Source organism: Peromyscus leucopus, chromosome 5 (genome assembly GCF_004664715.2).
Source record: "Peromyscus leucopus breed LL Stock chromosome 5, UCI_PerLeu_2.1, whole genome shotgun sequence".
Classification (NCBI taxonomy): domain Eukaryota; kingdom Metazoa; phylum Chordata; class Mammalia; order Rodentia; family Cricetidae; genus Peromyscus; species Peromyscus leucopus.
Genome location: NC_051067.1, coordinates 88,752,982 through 88,765,403, shown reverse-complemented (window position 1 = coordinate 88,765,403; position 12,422 = coordinate 88,752,982). Strand labels below are relative to the sequence as shown.

Genomic DNA, 12,422 nt, shown 5'->3' with positions numbered 1-12,422 from the left:
ACAGAAGACAGTGCACCAATATCTGGTCACAATATTCTAAAGCTACTGAAATGCTCTCTGATGTAAAAAATCAGCTACATACTATTTCAAATGCAGTTTATTAAAAATTCTTAGAAACATTTAAAAACTTATATAGTACATGAAAAATTTAAAAATGATTCAAGAATTTAGTTTTTTCTTTTGAATATATTTTAATTCTTTGACTGTTTCATACATGCATATAATGACTTGCAAATGTCTTTACCTTCTCTTACCCTCCGCCTTCATCCCCCTCTCTCCTGCTGAGATCCTTCTTCCTGACAAGTCCTTCTTCTGTTATGATACATGCAACCACTGGATTGAATTAGAGTTGTTCACATGAGCATGGGTGGAAGGGAATGTGTCAGTGGCTAACTATGGGAAAGCAGGCCATCCTCCCTCCAGCAAACAAACTGACGTCAATCTCTCAGGTAGAGGTGGGGGCTCGAGGACTCTTTCTCTATCTGTAACAAATGTTTATGGGTACAGTCTTGTGCAAGTTTTGTGCAGGTGGCCTCAGTAGCAGTGATATCATGAGTAGAATGGCTATATATCGTGCAGAATACATTTTTTTTTTTTGATTTTATGAGAAAAGATTTCTCTGTATGGTTTTGGCAGCTGTCCTGGATCTCGCTCTGTAGACCAGGCTGGCCTCGAACTCACAGAGATCCACCTGACTCTGCCTCCTGAGTGCTGGGATTAAAGGCGTGTGCCACTACCTCCTGGCCAGAATATATCTTTTTGCTATACATTTCCCCATTGTATAGCTCTTACATTATTTCCATGCTCCTCTTCCATAATGTTCCCTGAGCCTTTCAGGGAACAATATCGATCTCATTTAGAGTAGGGCTGAGCACTCCATTGTCACTAATTATTAACATTGTGACCAGTTTTCCTATCAACCACCTCACTGCAATGAGATGCCTCTCTGATGAGGTCACAGTGAAGCACTAGACTATAGATATAAGCATGTGTATGTAGAAGACACTTTAGTAATATGGTCGTTTAGCAAAGCAACAGCAGTGGATTCCTCACTATGACCTGTGACCTTTCCAACCACGGAGTCTTGCCTAGGTTTACAGTAAGTGCTATGGAGACATCCCTTCTGTGTGGGAAGATAATGAATGCTTCTCCCAGAAGCCATGGGTTACTAAAAATCACACTGGAAAATATGCCATATTGTCCCCATAAGACCCCAAACAATAAAAGTTATTAGATTTCTCTTAATTGTCCACTTGGACTTGATAGCAAGATTCTGTCCCTGAAGATACCATATACTTTGGTCATAGGACATAGAAAACCCAAGCTAAAACTTAACTGGAAGCTTCCTCCCAAGCTTCACAGAGCCAGAAGGTGCAGTACAGACTTCTGGGGTGGAGAGTCTTCAGTAGTTTTATGCAGCTGTGAACAAATTCTGTGAGCTATACTAACACACCAGCTAAGATATGCCCTTTGGTACAGTAGGGGCAGGACTGGGGTGGGGGTAACCAACCACTTTCTGATTGGATTTGAAATTTCTTTCACATGAGTATTTTTGATTTGATTAATTTAATTTAATGTATTAATTTAATTAATTAAAATTTGATTAAATGTTGGGTTGAAGTATTACCAATGTTGTTGATTCATGAGTGAATTTTTCATGTAGGTTTTTTTTTTCTTTTAGTCTTCTTTTGAAAAGGTTTTTGGGGACAAGGTCCAACTTGTGACTTCCTGCCTTAGTTTCTCAAGTACTGTTATTTGTAGGTTGTCCTACCATACCTGGCTTTCTCTTATACTTTTATTATGGTATTATGAGCACAGGTTCTCTTTTTTTAAGAATAGTATAAGATTATCAAGAATTGAAGCATTCAAAATGGATCAAAACTTTCATTTAGATACTTTTTGGGATTGCACATTAGAGATTATACTTTTGGAGTCATGACAAGTTAAGAATAATGGCAAGGATGATGATGAGGAAGAGAATAAAATAAAATAAGGAAGGGAAAGTAAGTGGAGTGATAAATGTCTACCCTTTATTCTTTCCTTATTTTTGCATTTGCTTGAACAAGGTCAAAAAGTAATGTTTATATTATTGGTCATGGCCTTTTACAAGTTTAGAAAAAGGTTATAAATGAATCAAGATGTTCTGAAAACATTATACAGATAAATGGGATTCGACTCAAAACATGATATATTGCTAATGTTCAGTAATGTCTTGTAGATGGTGAGTATACAGATGGGGTCATACCTGTGCCCTGACTCACACACCCGTCATCTGGCCTTTCAGTCAATAATGGTAAGAATGAAGTCTTCTCAATTGTCATATCAGAACCAAGTCTTGTTGGAATATACCTAGAAATTGTTCAAGTATTTTCAATGATTAAATTACTAAACCAATCATGACTTATAATTATAAGATATGAAATCAGAGGGTTTTTAAAAATTACACTTTTATGTTAAATTTAATACTTCTGTCTCACTTTCGAGGAAATAAAGCTGAATGCCAATAGAGTCTTTGTATCTGTCTGAAACACGATCTGGGCCACCACTGCCCCTGTTTCTCTTAGCATTCCAGGCTTTCAAGCTCTGATTGGAATAGTCCTAAAGCTCTGAGCACTCAACTGCTTTTCCAGACCGAAGTTCTAAGGGATTCAGCTGTTGTGCCCAGGTCACAAGACCCCCAAGGAAGACCACCACAGCCAATATCTGATGCAGGCACACAGAGGTTTTTAATAACAAAACAAGCAAGCTTGGTCTGCCATCCAACATCCGACACAGCGGGTGGAGGAGAACTCCCCGAGCACTCACTTGAAGGGGTTTAGATAAGAAAGGTTTACAGGCAGCTTGGGATTGGACGAGGGGGCTAGGGGTGAGGCAGTTCTTTGAAGTTACTGGCTGAACGATAAGCATGAGGTTACTGATGGCTAACAGGATTCAGGGTATCTACAGAGACATAAATTTTTACTCCTCATGTCCTGCTTTTGTTGAACCCAGGTATATATACTCAGATTTATTGTTGCAGTCCTACTCTCCTCTGAGGTCAGTTGTGCCCATTACTCCCCATATCTTGTTTTGCCAAGTCCAGGATACACAGATTAATTGTTCCAGTCTTATAAATTGAATTTCCGGTCACTTCTAAAACTGCTGGTCAGCAAATACCTTTGGAGGAGGGGAGGGGGAAATGTCTCTCAAGAAGGCTACTGATTTTTCCCTTTCACAACTTTCTTTCCAAAGACAATCCTGTGAGGTTCATCACAGCGACAGCCTGCTCTGGGCATCTGCATCTGTTCTGGCTTCATCTCACTTTTGTAGCTGTAACAAGTAATCTAAGGAAAAGCAAGCTTTTTTATTTTTGAATTATTTGGGTTGCAATGAATTCCAGGTTACAGCCTATTATTGAGGGGAAGTTAAGGCAGGAGCCTCAGCAACATAATCACAGTCAGTGTGAGAAAGAATAAATGTACCCATGTATCCTGTCTGCTTACTCCTTTGCCACCTGGACTCACTTAGCTTTCTTCATTCATGAAGTTCAGGTTCCAGTCCATGAATGGGTGTGTCCAGATCAACCAGGAGTCAAGGTAATTCCCCCACAGGCATGCCCACAGGCCAGCATGAGCTACATACTTCCTCCTTAAGATTCTTTTCCCAGGTGATTCTAGGTTGGGTCAAGTTGACAGTCAAACTCAACCAGCACAAAATCCCAATGTCACTCGTGATTATTGTTCAGTGGCCATTTGTGTTGATTGCTCCTCCTGTTGTTATGGTGAAAGGAAGGGTTTCTGTCCCCTTACAGTTTGGGGAAATCCAGCCTGTCATGGTGGAAAATATGTGGCTAAAGGAGGATGAGGCAGCTGGTCACGTGATACCTCCAGTTCCACAGTCAATAAACAGAGAGTGTTGATGACTTCCTTCCTCTTTATTCTGCTCTAGACTCCAGCCCATGGAATGGTATAACTCACATATGAGTAGATCTTCTCACCTTAGGTAATCTAAGAAAGAAAATCGCTCACAGATATTCTGTGATTCTAGGTCCCACCAAACTGATAGCCAATGTTAACCATTATAGCATGATGATGAAGTTTCCCACATCTTACCTGGGAGAGCATTAAAGAACAACAATTAATGAAAAAAGGCCATGAATTGGAAGGAGAGCAGGGTTGAATATATGGGAGAATTTAGAGGGAAGAAAGGGAAGGGAGAAATTTAATTAAATTACAGTCGCCCAAATAAACAACAATAGCATCAAAAAGTAAAAATAAAAGTAAACACCCATGTTTGTGTCGCAGACTAGATATTCTGATTTGAAGAAGTTAGGAACAGTTTGAGCATTGGTGTGCTTACATATTTGATAAGTTAGTTTAAGATGCCCTTAAAGTTGAGAATTCCTGATGCAAACTATTACACTATCTACATACAGACCATAGTATGATTTAATAGATGATGTTTAGTCTTGTTACCTCAGAATCAGGTGCTGACTGGTAAATGAGTCTTCTTTTCTAGACACATCTATAAGGATTTCCAGACAGTAAGGTTTGTAGAGGAAGCACCAGTCAGAGCCTGTCCCAGCTTTGATAGCTATTGTAAGCTCACTCTTCTGAGTCACTATTCTCCATAGTTCTCCCTTTATACAATTCTTATCATGCTCTGATCTGTTTCTAACAGTTTCATCTCAAATTTCCCTTCATCAAAGGCCACTGGGGAAATCTAGCACTTTGGGGCTTTTATTCCTTAACTTGAAATTTGGGGATAGAACTGAAAAATGAGCACAGAAGAAAGTTAAAGGAGAAATGGTATACCAGACTAACCAAAACACACCCTGTGGAGATCACAAAATGAGAACAGAATTTGAAAATTTGAAGTCAATTCTGCTTTATGAAGGAATAGAAATGAAATAAGATACTCATTTCTAAGGATTTCAAAGACCCAGATACATTCAATTTGAAACTGACAAGTATATCTAAACTAAAAATTGTCTTAGGAAATTTGGAGGTAGAAGCCCATTGCTTTTTTATTTTAAATGTGTGTTCTCTGGTGATTTAAAAACACTGCTTCTTACTTATTTGTGAAGTAGAATAAGGTAGAAAAGACCAGTTATTAGATACTGATTTATTAGTGATTCATGTAAAGTATTCTTGTACTGCCTATTCACAAACCATGGCATCGTTTGTTACCTGAAACACAATGACCTAGGGAAATAGCTGAAACAATGGATAGATGCCCTAACAACCTGCTGACTGCCTCAACACTTCTGTAAAATATTGCTTGCTTGTCCATGCCTCTTTGTGGTTTTAGAACATAAAATGAAAACACAAAGCAGACGCAGGATGGAGGACTTTTAGGATCTCTCCTGCCTTCCAGTCCACCAGTGACTCTCTTCTGCTCTTGTTGGTGACAGAGTGTTTATTCCAGGAAGATTCTCTCAACACTTGGTCATGGCGTACTGAATGTAGACTGAAATGAGTCTGTCACACTTTTACTTCTCATGTACTAATGCATTTTTAAACTTAAATGGTAGCTCTTGTGGATACTCAAGTGATCTTGAGTGTATTGCTACAAGGGCATAAGACAAACGTAACTTATGTAAGTTCTGAATGGGAGACAAACATAAATAAGTTGTGCTATTTGCTGGCTATGGCTTGATATGTACTGCTTGGGGAAAACTCATTAGATCATTCCATTATGAACTAGACAAATTGATTTACATCTGATCTATTCACATTTACCTTAAGCTGTTTTGTCCTGATACGAGTTTTCAAGCTGTATGCAAATGAAGAGAAGTGGGGTTTGTTTTGCTTGGTGTGTTTATTTCATTGACCAAATAAAATGCAATCTTTGTATCACAAATGAATTACATTCATTTGGTCTTTGTCATTACTGAAAAAACTGCTTTTCTAGTAAATGAAAAGAAAACCAAGCAATTTCCTTATGATAAGTTGCCAGATATAGAGGGAACATCTGCAAATTCAAAATAATTTTTCCAAGGAGGCAATGGTAAGAGCCATTGGGTTGTAGGTAGACACTAAATGGTGGTATGGTGCAGGGTTAGATGAACTGGAGCTGTTAGTGCATAAGTAAATGATGGGGATGAAATGCTAAATCAGATAATGGCAGGGTGGCAATGCCATAGTCTATGTAGACTAATTAAACATCTAATTAGATCCTTACTAGAAAATAACTTCATGTGGATTGGAAGTGCAAGGTGACACAGCAAACCAACAGATTGGATTATATGGATCTTAAATTTTCATAAGAATCATGGTGTTGAAAGTGTTAGCTTGGCATGGATATACCAGATAATAAACTGGAGATTTCATTAGTTGGTATTTACTTATCTAGGAGTCACTTCATAGGTTCTTTATTTTTCAAAATATGTTTGGTGTTAACATTTCATGTGTGACAAATTTTACTCCCTCTGTTTCTATTTCTCACTGGTGCTCTCCTCACGAGATGTTTAGTTTCTCCTCAGGCGCCTGCCTCTGCTGTCCTAGGAGATACTATCTGTTCTACTGAAGGCTTTGGCATGACCTTATTTTCGTGTCTGGGTTAAGTCCCAGAGAAGATCACTCTTGGGGTCTTGTTTATTTATTTACAGAAAGCTTCCTGCCCACAGTTGCTCTTAGGAGCCAAATCCCCTGCAGAGGCCTCCCCACCAAGGCATTATGCTAAGTCCTGCTTCCTTGTGGAGAAAGGGCTTCTCTGGGAGCTCTGAAATGCTTAGTGTATCTGGCCTTTTCCCATCAGATTTCAACAGCAGACCTCCTCAGATCTTCCCCCAGCAGTAATAACTGCTGTGCCCTGGGCACACGACTGCCAAAGAGACCACCAGAAATACGAACTCTCTGAAATGCAAAAGCAAGGTTTATTGAAGCAGTTCAAGCCACGTGGCAGGGGCTGCCTGACACAGCGGAGGCTAGAGGAGGTGCCCGCCCCTCTGCAAGCTCAGTTTTTAAAGGCAAAAACCATAAGTTCACATCATTTAGGGGTGCTAGTATGGGTACAATTCTGATTAGCTCAAGTTTTAGGAGTTTTCCAGAATTTCTGTGTTATCTTACTTTGTAGTTTTAACCGGTTGTTTGTCAAACTTTATAGACTCCCTCCGGCATTGGGGCATTCTGTGGTTAATCAATTGCTACCAGATAGTCCTTCAAACATCCTAATTTTGTAGCTTTGACCATCTCCAGCATTGGGACATTCTATGGTTAATCAGTTGCCACCAGATGGCTCTTCAAACATCCTGACTTTGTCCTGAGACCTATGGGAGTAGCTCAGAATTTTGAAACTCAGGCCTGTTTCAAGCTGGAGTGAGGGGCTTGCTTGAAATGGGGGTGCTTTGGTTCTTCAACAACCAGGAAGGTCTCTAGATTTTGCCTTTTTTTCTGGGAAGCAAAATTTACCTTCACTGGGACCTATTGGTTTGTAATATTGAGAAATGCCATTGAATATATGCATTCACATATATACATACACATTTATGTATATTTCTTTATTTGTACCAATGACAACTATTCTCACCCTTGTGACATAGTTTGAGGTACTGTGAAGGACATCAAAGAAGAATTACATTAGATGGAGTGAAATAGGCCAGACAGACTCTAATCAGGAATGTTGAAATATTGGAAAGATATTGAACTCAACTCTACTGAGGCAAAAATCAGAAGATGCCATAAACACTGTGGGGAATTAATGAAAATCCTGGAGCCTTTTAGAGACAAGGATGGTCAATGCTGGAGTTTGGCTCTTACCCTCCCACAGAGACTGTGATATGAAATGCCTAGATTTCTTCAACACGACATTTTGAAGGAGTGGCCCCAGGTCCTTAAAAACACTAGGTGATAAAGTGGAATGGCTTTGGCTGACGTTTGTACTTCAATGTGGTAGTCAGAGAACAGCAAGTCTTCTAGAGTAACTCGAATAGTCTAGACATGTAGTGATCGAGAACCTTCTCAGACTTAAACCAACTGAGGGATGCTGTGACCTTCCTGGGTTACAAATACACTTGTAAACTTGGGTTGAATCTGGATGCACCATTAAAACCACTGCCAACAGCAAACCAGTTACACTGAGATTGTGCAGCCAGCCAGCATACACTCTCTGCACAGGATGCTGTGAGAGTGTGGGTGTCAATGCCAGACTTCCTCACCTGCTCAAATGCTGTCTACCTCTGTGTCTGTATCTTCCTGCATCAGGGAAACTCAAGTTTCTCCAGTTCTAAGTATTTGCTACTCTCGGCTAAGGATTGCCATGCATTTCCTGAACTGGGATTCACGACACAGTATTGTAAGCTTTATTTGTAATACTTTAGACAAGGATTAGAGTGGCTTCTATGTCTTTAATTCTCATTCCTGAGGCCTGATGCATTCCAGGACAGGAACAGCCATATGCTTCATGCAGACACGACACTTGTACCACTATGTTCCTGGCTCAGGCAGAGTTCGCTTGGCTCTCCTCCGGTGAGTCTTCAGGAAAGCATGGAACACATTCTGCTGTCTATGGTTGTTCTCTGGATCTATCCCACAGAGGGCTGGGATGCAGCAAGTATTGTCTGCTCCTGGAGTCTGATTGTACTCATAATTCATTTCCTAGGAACTCACTCAGCTAATGCCGGGGTTTTGGTTCGAGTGAGAGATTGTTCTAAGCTTTGGGAATAAGAGAAAACCAACACATTGACATCTTGGAGCACCTCCCTGTTTCAGAGGAGACAGGTCACACTAGAGGCTACGATGCTGCATGGCTGCTTGCACTTAAAAGTCATGAGAAGAAAAGATTAATTTGTTCAAAGACGTTATGAAAAAAACCTTCATAAATGGGGTCATAAAAACGAAGGTTAGAACACTGCAAACTACTCAAGGGTGAGCACAATGTCCAATGTCAGATCAAACAGGGGACGGAGCCTGCTTAGTTCACCATACAGCCTGGAACAGCGTGGAAGCAGATTTGTCCTTCCTCACACCACTGTCCTCCAATAGCTGGAACTCCCCTTCTAGCCTCTGGGGAAATCTCTCAGCTTTTCCAGAAATAATATTTAAACAGACATTGGTTATTAGGACTGTCATTTTCTGATATTATGAATATATCACACACCATAGCTTTCTACTCTCTTTGAATTTAAGGCATCTTTTTGTCCAGTTCCCAGGTTTGGCATGAATCCCCAGAGCTTAGGTAGGAAAGGCAGGCTCTGACAAAGCTTCATGTCCTTTCTTTTTTATTCTTTCCCCTCATAGCTCTGACATGAGGCTTAGAAACAGAAGGAAGGGACTCACAATTCTCCCTGTCTGGTATCCTGCATCCTGACACAATCCTGTGGTTTTAGTGCCCAGTAGCTGATGCAGTGGGATATCTCTTGAACATGGTGTGAAATGAGAAGGTGAAAAACTTGACCTCCCCTCTTCAGGACAGCTTCTTTTCTCTAATGTTCTACTGCTCTTTTATTCATTTTATCTACAGCTGATGATGGTGATAAGAAAGATGTAAGAGCATGTATAATTATCTTACATGGCTGGAAGAGTGTCTGCATCTTTTTAGAAGATGTGACATTTTTACTGTGTTCTCATTTTAGGACTCATCAAGACTATTAAGTGACAGAACTCTGTAAAATATTCTGCTACATGTAAGTTGTAGAATATTTACTGTTGCAGAGCACTTACATTCACCAGAAGCAACAAACCATTTAGATCAGTCTGAGATTAGAAGTAGATGTATCTAGCTAAACAACTTTCACGCCATTCAACTGCAGTAGTAACAGTTCTGTATCAGACTGTAGCACACATTTAGAGTTACAGCAGATATACTGCAACACATGGCGTGGACAATGTCAGTTACCTTTTTTTTTTTTTTTTTTTTTTTTTTTTTTTTTTTTTTTTTTTTTTTTTTTTTTTTGAGCTGATTGTAGTGGTACCATTCAGCTTTGATCTGAAGTTCGAACCCATCGGACTTTGGCAACTGTCATGCCTACAAGGCGAGGCCAAGGGAGGCGCCTGGAGACCCGAGATCTGGATGGGCCAGTGCTCGCTCTCAGTTCTTGGACCCTGAATGGTGGAGGTGGACCAAACAGAGCTCCAGAGAACACCGCTGAAATTCGATACACCTTCCCCAGACCCTGCGACCTACTATCCCTTAATTTGTAAGTTACGCCATTAAATAAATATCCTTTTAACTACATGGAGTGGCCTTAATAATTTCACCAATATCTGTGCAGTGGTGGCAGCTCACACCTTTAATCCCAGCAGTGGGAAGCAGAGGCAGGTGGAATTGTTCAACACCAGCCCGACTAGCTCAATCGGTAGAGCATGGGACTCTTAATCCCAGGGTCGTGGTTCATGCCCCACGTTGGGCACCAGAAATTGGTGAAATTATTAAGGCCACTCCACGTAGTTAAAAAGGATATTTATTTAATGGTGTAACTTACAAATTAAGGGATAGGTAGGTCGTGGGGTCTGGGGAAGGTGTATCAAAGTCCAGTGGTGTTCTCTGGAGCTCTGTTTGGTCCACCTCCAGTGTTCAGGGTTCCAGAACCGAGAGTGAGAGCACTGGCCCATCCAGATCTTGGGTCTCCAGTCGCCTCCCTTGGCCCCGCCTTGTAGGTGTGACAGTTGCCAAAGTCTCGATGGCGGTTCAAACTTCCAGATCAAAGATGGAATGGCTACCCACTACACCTGGTAACAACTTTTAAAGTAGATCCAACAAAATTATTTGTAAAATAGATGAGATATGTAGGCATAGTATAGTTACACTCAGAATTTTGAAGTTAGGTGAAAGACTTGTTTCAAAGACTTTGAGTATCGTGAGAGATTTTAATTTTCTGTCTGAATATAACCTAGGAGGTAGAATTGTAATGTAACAAGATGATTTCTCATCAGCTAATTGAAATCTTAAAACCATCTTGCATCCATCTGTATCCACAATCTCTCTTTAACCAAGACCCTGTTTGTTGGTTGTTAATCACTATAAAGTGATTGTACTAATATTTATAGTACAAAATATTTATAATGTTAATATTTTTAACACTTCCTATGTACAGATACTGTGTTCAATAGTTAATAATGCTGTTGTGTTATATTCTTAAAAGTTTCATGTATGCATTAATAATTCTGGAATTCAAAAAGCAAGACAATACAGTGAGACTCTTCTCTCCAGTCGGAGTAGAACTTGGGTATGCAGTAGAGCCATTTACAACCAAAACTATGGATCCCCAACCTCTCAGACATTTCCTAAGCACACCAGAGGCACTTTCCTAGTTGATGAAGAAAAAGGAAAACACTATTAAAAAAAAACAACTCATAACTATTTTTAAAAGAATTTATTTTTATTCTATATCTTGTCTAATCATACCTGGTGCCCACAGAAGCCAGAGAGGGTGTTGGATCCTCTAAAACTGGAGTTACTGATGGTTAGCTGCCCTGTTGCTTCTGGGAACTGAAGCTGGGTACTCTGCAAGAGCAGTTATTGCTCTTAAATACTGACCAATCTCTCCAGCCCCATAATGCCAATTTCTTGATTGTCACAAACACATTTACATATAATTATGTTTTCATATGAAAGTTTTCATATTTTTATATAGTTTTCAATTCCCAATTGCAGTCAGAAGTTTTCTCTGGTCCAGCCAGGCTCCCTGCAGTCCTATGGCCTGCTTATAAAATAATCACTCAGAGGCTTAATTTAATCATAACTGCTTGGCCATTAGCTCAGGCTTATTACTGATTAGATCTTACACTTGAATTAACCCATAATTCTTATCTATGTTTAGCCACATGGCTTGGTACCTTTCCTCAGTTCTGCCTTGTCATCTTCCTTCCTCTGTGTCTGGCTGGCGACTCCTGACTCAGCCTTCCTCTTCTCAGAATTCTCCTCATCTGCTTGTCCCACTTATACTTCCTATCTGGCTACTGGCTAATCAGTGTTTTATTTATCAACCAATCAGAGCAACACACACTCACAGCATACAGAACAACATTCTACAGCACCCAATTGTCTTTTTATTTATTTTTTGGGGGTGTGTGGCTCTGTTCTCTATCTTTAATACACAATATCAGTCTGACCACTTCTACGTCCAGAGCAATTTTGTAATAGTCAGTTAACTCCTCTTCATATGATACTATAAAGTAAAAAACATGTTTGTGCTGTTTTTAGTTTCTCACATGTGTATTTGGAATCCTTTACATTGCTAATGTGGTAATGTTTACATTATTTGTCAGCATCTGTGTCTGATTTGCTGATGCAGTGTCAAGGTTTGTTCATTCAAGTGTTGAAATGCTAACTCACTTCTTTTACTGATAAATGACTTTCTGCTCTTTGCTGGATATTCACCCATTAGCCATGTCTCTACATGTGAGCATTTGCCTAACAGGGCTTTGTTTCTGTGTTTATTTTTGGTCAGAATGAACATAAAACCAAGTTTTCCTGTATTTAAATGCTGATGATGTGGTGCT

At 39.8% G+C, this 12,422-nt stretch overlaps 1 protein-coding gene across 4 annotated transcripts in view; it reads left to right on the top strand.

Moving 5' to 3' along the window:
* The window catches only part of Inpp4b (inositol polyphosphate-4-phosphatase type II B), a 726,443-nt gene that overhangs the window by 322,092 nt on the left and 391,929 nt on the right, over positions 1–12,422 (top strand). Inside the window, exon 1 of one of the 4 annotated variants that reach the window (XM_037206138.1) lies at positions 1,824–2,293. The exons of the other annotated variants lie outside the window; for them this stretch is intronic. The gene's annotated coding sequence lies outside the window, so the exon portion shown is untranslated. Of the gene's footprint in view, positions 1–1,823; positions 2,294–12,422 lie in introns of those variants that run through there. 4 annotated transcript variants of the gene reach the window in all.